The 6,528-nt window shown below is 45.9% G+C and overlaps 1 protein-coding gene across 1 annotated transcript in view; it reads left to right on the top strand.

Annotated features, from left to right (window-relative positions):
* The window catches only part of LOC119596588 (DISP complex protein LRCH3-like), a 72,474-nt gene extending 66,288 nt beyond the window's left edge, over positions 1 to 6,186 (top strand). Inside the window, exon 2 of the transcript XR_005230771.1 lies at positions 5,573 to 6,186. The gene's annotated coding sequence lies outside the window, so the exon portion shown is untranslated. The remainder of the gene's footprint in view (positions 1 to 5,572) is intronic.
* Positions 6,187 to 6,528: the final 342 nt, after the last annotated feature.

The raw sequence follows: 6,528 nt of genomic DNA, 5'->3' as shown, positions 1-6,528 counted from the left end.
AAGGGAGCTGAATGCGAAAACCTACCAGTGGTGGGTCTCGGCCCGACTTTAGGCCTTTCCATCATTTTTCTCTCTATATCATTTTTCCGGATGGCGTCTTCAAGAAGAGGAGGGGGGAGAGGGAGAGGGAGAGGGAGAGGGAGAGGGAGAGGGAGAGGGAGAGGGAGATAGGGATAGGGACGAACAAACGACAACCTGTCAGGCACGGACCATTAACCCTGCCTGTGAAGCCTGTTTGTACTTAGTAATGTGCTGCCAGTCATAACAGTCCCTAACGACTCTTCCCTCCGGCGGGTCGTTTGTCCGTCTTCGGGACCTTAGACAGGGAGATTCGGGACCTGGGACCTGTGTTTTGTTCCCAGGACGAAGGTCAAAGCTTCGGGGATCTAGGCTTCGGAACATGAGACCTGGAACCTGGAACTAGATTTTGCGCCTTGGACTTAGGGTCTGGAATTCGGGAACTGGAACCTAGTATTGGATTTTGTGTCTTGGATATAGTCCTGGGAATTAGGATCTAAAATTCAGGACCTGGAACATGGGGCTGGATTTTGTGCCTTGGAAATGGGCCCGGGATTTAGGATGGTCTGGAACCGGGGACTACGGGTCTTCAGGTACTGTGTCCTGAGCTCCAAAGGCTAATAGGATCTCGTACTTAGGCGGTTTTGTCATATATATTTTTTTCTTTTGTGTGTATGTCTGTCTGATTGTCTGTAATCGAAGTGAAAATTTGTTGTAGTGTATTCCATAGGTATTAATTACGATAGTCAGATAGTCGAATATACATAAACTTATTCTTGGAATTAAAGAAGCTATTATATTAAGAGGGAATACACATTTCAATACTGTCGTGCGAATAGTCTAGGTATGCGTGTGCGTGTACATTCGTTTAAATGAAGCCACGAGAACTTCGGACGGCTCGAGTGAAAAGAATGATTATTTTAGTCAACTTCGGTATGTTACAGAAACGAACGATGAAATACTGACAAGGGGAGATATCGTTAAAAAAAAGTCACGCACATTGGTACTATATTCGGGTAAGGAAAAAAGGTAAACTTAGGAGAAAGTTGGGCTGTTGTTTGCGCTGCTGGCGGGACTGCTGAGCGGATTCTGTTTTGCAAGTCAATCGTTATGGCTTCGAACCCTGTAGGGGGGAGGGGTTTCCAGGGGGAGGAAAGGGCAGGGGGAAGGGGGTTCCCGCCGGACGGTCGCGGTGCCTCGCTCTCTTGGGCGGTGGGCGAGGCTTCCGGAAGGAGTGGGCGTGGGAGGAGATTATCATTATAGTTGTTATAATCACCGTTCTTGTTCATCATTGTGATTATTATTAGTGTTGTTAGATTTAACATTGTTGTTGCTATTATTATTGTTATTATTATTTTTATTTAGTGTATATATGTATTATCGGTATTATTATTATATTTATTATTATTATTATTATTATTATTATTATTATTATTATTATTAGTGTTATTTTGATATGTGTGTGTGTAAACGTGTGTGCTTATGCATTCATGTCTTTTCTCCTTTCTTTTCATTCAGTTATCTGTTTGTTTTACATTGTTTTACTTGGAATCACTCGTCCAACTATTGGGGAAGAGTTGTGTGGAGTTCGGTAGTTCGATTAATTAACTATCGACTCTTTTTTGTTGAGAATAAGAAGAATAAGCGTCACCGATGATTATAGTAGGAGTGGTAAGGAAGAAAATAAGACAAGGGTCAAAGTTCATGTGAATGCCACTTACAGGGTTTGTTTACTGCGGTGATATTGAGGGTTTAAAGGGGAGGGGGGGGGTATGGGAGATAGGTGGTAGCACACAAACAAACAAATAAATAAACGGATTGAAAAAGGGTATTGGGAGGAAGAAGAGAACAGTATATTAATAAGAACAGATGGAGGAACAAGAGGAGAACGGGGGAGAACAGGCTAGAACAGAGCATGTTGTTGATATTTTGGGCATCCGTCAAAGGCACGAATACAGTTTTATGCTTGGCACTCGCTGGCGATCATTCATGCGTGCTGCCACGCCCACCACGCCCATCTCACCCCCCCTCTCCCACCCCCACCCCCACCCTCACCCTCACCCTCACCCCCACCCTCACCCTCAGAGTCAAGCACTTGCATGTTCGCGTTTGTTGGGGATTAATTGTTTTTGTTTTGCTTGTTTGGTTTTAAGTTGTTGTTTATATATATATATATATATATATATATATATATATATATATATATATATATTATATTTCGTGTACCATAGTTTTAATGAATCGTTACTGAATTCTTAAGAATACTACTCGTTGCCTAATGCTTTAACATAAGAATGTATAAGAATCGTTTCTGTTCTGTTTCCTACGTTTAGAAACCGCAGTTGATTGGGTTTCGTGTTGGCAGCCACTTTTGGATATTAATTGTCTGTTTTGATGGTCCGCCTCTCGCGTGATGTATCGAGCAGCTGTTGATGGAGTATTTTTTGGGGGGTCTTCGCCTGCCCACCTGTCCGATGCCCACCTGTCCGATGCCCACCTGCCGAGTGTCCACCCGCTCATTGCCCACCTTGTATAAGGCCCAGCTGTCTGATAACCACCTGTACCGTGGCCATCTGTCTAGTGCTCACCTGTCTAGCGCCCACCCTTTGCCCACCTGTCTAAAACCCAGCTGTCTTTTACCACCTGTCCCATGATCATCTGCCTAGTGCCCACCTGCCTAAAACCCACCTGCCTTGTGCCCATATATCTCGTTCTCATCTGTGCCCACCTTTTGCCTACCTGCCTAAAACCTAGATGCCTAGTACCCACCTGTCCCGTGGCCATCTGTCTAGTGCCCACCCTTTGCCCACCCTTTGCCCACCTGCCTGAAACCCACCTGTTCCGCGTCCTTAGTGCTCACCATCTGTGCCCACTTGCCTGATACCCACATCCCTTGTACCCATCTGTCTCATACTCATCTGCATCGTACTCCCGTGCCCACCTGCCCTTTTCCCTTATATGGCAGATGGGTGAGGTCGGGCGTCCGGCAGGTGGCTAGCTGAGGCGGTCTTGTTGCCTGTGGGTCTGTGTGTGTGAAAACTACAATTAAGTATCATGCTGTGACCACGTCGGCTGAAACATGAACCTACCGTAAAAAAAAAAAAAAAAAAAATCATCATCACTACCATCACCATCATCATTATAATTATAATTATCGGCATCGCCATCATTATCTTTATAATTATCATCATTATCATCATCATCATCAATCATCATCACTATCGTCATTTTCATTATCGTCACCACCATCACCACCACCATCACCACGCCTCCTGCAGAAACCCGGCCCCAGCATCCAAAGCCCTGAGGGAGTCCGACCGCCGCCTTTCCCGCTGATGGTGGGCGTGGTGACGAAGAAGCCTCGACAGCTATGGTGCGCGAGTGTTGCTTCAGAGATGGTGATGAAGCGAGCGCCGCGAGCATCATTAGGCGCGAGGAGGGCCACTGAGACACGTTTCCTCTTGCTTTCATTGCGGTAATTAGCTGGGGTGATGGAGGTTGATGAGGTCGGTGGAAGTGGGGGAGGGGTGGGGGAAGGGTGGGGGTGGGGGAGGGTTGGTGGTGATGGTTGATGAGGTTGGTGGAGGAAGGATGGTGGAGGTGAACGGTGGACGGTGGGTGGTGGAGCTGGAGGAGAAGTGGTGGAGATGGAAGTGGGGGAGGGGTGGTGGTGGAGGTGGATGAGGCTTGTAAGGGTGGAAGGAGTGAAGATACACGGAAATGAAATGAATGAAATTGGTGGAAGCGGATGAGGTTGGTGGAAGCTGACGGGTGTTAAAGGTGGATAAAGTTGGTGGAGGTGGGTGGGGTTGGTGAAAGTGGATGAGGTGGTGGATGAGGATGTTGCTAGGGAAGGTGGGTGAGTTTGGTGGAGCTTTTTTGAAATGGAGATGGTGGAGGTTGATGGAACTTAAAGAGGTGGGAATTTTTTTCGTTTTCCGTTTCATGTGTTATTAGAATCTTGCTAACATTTATTCACTTCATTTGCCGTATTTATGTATTCACATTATTTATTTATTCATCTACTTCTCTATGTCCATGGTTAGATTACCTTTTCATCTGCTTTTCTCCTTTTTCTCAAATTATATACGAAAATTATAAAAAAGGGTATAGAAAAACGACTATCATGCTACAAGACTGGAGGTTCCGGGTGACGGTGCTCGTAGCATGTGGAGGAGGGCTTGTAGATACGCCCCCCCCCCTTCTCCCCCTGACCCCCCCCCTTCGGTGCTTAGGGTCACTCCGCCCTTTTCTGAGAAGGCCCTGCAGAGAGGAGTCGTATCCTTAGGGAGAGAGGGAGGGAGGGGGGAGAAAAGATGAGAGGGAGGGAGGGAGAGAGAGAGAAAGAAGGAGGGAGGAGGGAGTGGGAGAGAGAGAGAGAGAAGGAGGGGGGAGGGAGTGGGAGAGAGAGAGAGAAGGAGGGAGGAGGGACGGGGGAGAGAGAAGGAGGGAGGAAGGGAGTGAAAGAAAGAGAGAGGGAGAGTGAGATGGGGAGGCAGAGACTTATAGAAGGAGAGGGAGGAAGGAAGGCAGGAAAGGAGGAAGAAGGAGCGAACGAACGAACGAAGGGAGGAATGAAGGAGGAAGCAGAGACAGACAGATAGACAGACAAAGAAGGTAGAGGGGTGGGGACCCATTATGAGCTCAATATGGGGAAGGGGCAGTATAAGGCGCGGGGGAAGTGGGGATGGGGGATGGTGGGGGTAAGGAGGTAGTAAGCTAGATATGGTAGCGCTCAGACCACCAGTTTTTCCTTACATGGTGCTCCTCACAGTCCCTGACGCCGCGGAGTTGACGCGCTGGACACTCGGACCTTGTTTTGGGAAGGGGGGGAGGGGAGGGGGTGGTGTGGGGAGGAAAGGAGGGGGAGGTGATGGTGTGGGGAGGAAACGGGGGGTGATGGTGTGGGGAGGAAACGGGGGGTGATGGTGTGGGGAGGAAGTGGAGGAGAGAATGGGAGGGAGTGATGGTGCTGGCGAAAAGTAGCGGGATTGATGGTGAAGGGAGAAGGTGAGAAGGGTAGGGAGTGATGGTGATGGAGGGAGAAGAGAGAAAAGGAAGAAAAGATGGTGATGGTGAAGGAGGAGAATGGGAGATGGACAAGTAGCGCTTAGAAGGGAAATAGAGAAGGAACGTGATGATGAGGACGAAGAGGACGACGATAACCTAAGATGCAGACATGGCTTGTTGAGAATTCATGATTTCTGCTGTCATTCTGTGATATTTAGATGTTATTTGCGTTTTTTTCGTGTTGTATAATATATATTTTCTGGCATGTAGTGTTACATGCCAGAAAAAAGAACACATGCACAAAACCGATTTTATTTTCGAAATGATTTTGGATTTGAGCCTTCCCGCTTGCACAGTGGATTTATTTACCCGAAATATATATCTTTTCTAATTTACATTCTCGATATGTATATGCAGTTCATCATTACCATGCATTTATATGATTATTTACCAGCAATATACATATCTTTTCTAATTTATATTCTCGATATGTGTATGCAGTTCATCATTACCATGCATTTATATGGTTTCTCTTTATTCTCAGGTATGTTGGAGTTGCAGCTGTGTTGAGACTCGGAGGCGCAGGTTCGTGTAGTGTCATGGAAATGGACTAACTGGCTACCTCGTGTTATCTTGGTGTTATCGTGAGGATCTTTTATGATAATGATGCATTGTTGGTCACTTTTGTTTTTATTCTTGTGAGGACGGGATTAGGGAAGTGGTTAAAATGAAAGGAAGGGGGGGGGGTGGTAGGAGAAGGAACGACGGAGGAAGGAAAAGGAGGAGGAGGAGGAGGAGAAGAAAAAACGAAAAGGAGATTAACTGGATTTCTTTAAAAATAAGGAGGATAAAAATGAATAAGAATGAGAAGAGGAAGACCTGAAAGGGAAGGAGAAAGAAAAGATGAGGGCGACCGAAAGAAATAAGGTAAGAAAGTCCAAAAAGCTGAAGGGAGAAAAGAAAACGAGGAATACAAAAGAAGGGAGGAAAGGGAGGAGGAAATAGATAAACGAATGAAGAAATGGATAAAGCTAAAGAAGTCAGGTAGGAAAAAGGAAAAAAGTAGAAAAGAAAAAGCAGAGAACAAATAATAAAGAGAAGGGAAACAGAGCAAAGTAGATGACAAATAATAAGGAGAAGAAGAAAATAATAATAGGACGAAGAAAAAAGCAGAAAAAGATATAACAATAACAAAAAGAAATAAAAATAATTCAAACAGAAGACAAATAATAATAATAATAAAAAAATTCCTTATTATTTGGCTTCTGTTTTTTTTTTCCTTATTAAAGAAAACAACTAGTGTCAGACAGCAAAACGCAGCTGCAACCTCGCAGTCGCCTCAACACGCATGAGGAATGAGAGGTTTGCTGCATAGAGGGGGTTGGGGAGGGGGAGGGGGAGAGAGAATACATGTTGGAGGGGGGAGGATACATGGTAGGGGGGAGGAGACATGGTAGGAGGGGAGAGGGCTTCACTAGGGGTTTCCTGCACACTCTCTCG

This window comes from Penaeus monodon, chromosome 38 (genome assembly GCF_015228065.2).
Source record: "Penaeus monodon isolate SGIC_2016 chromosome 38, NSTDA_Pmon_1, whole genome shotgun sequence".
NCBI lineage: Eukaryota > Metazoa > Arthropoda > Malacostraca > Decapoda > Penaeidae > Penaeus > Penaeus monodon.
The sequence above is the reverse complement of the archived record's forward strand: the minus strand, read 5'-3'. Positions and strand labels throughout refer to the sequence as shown.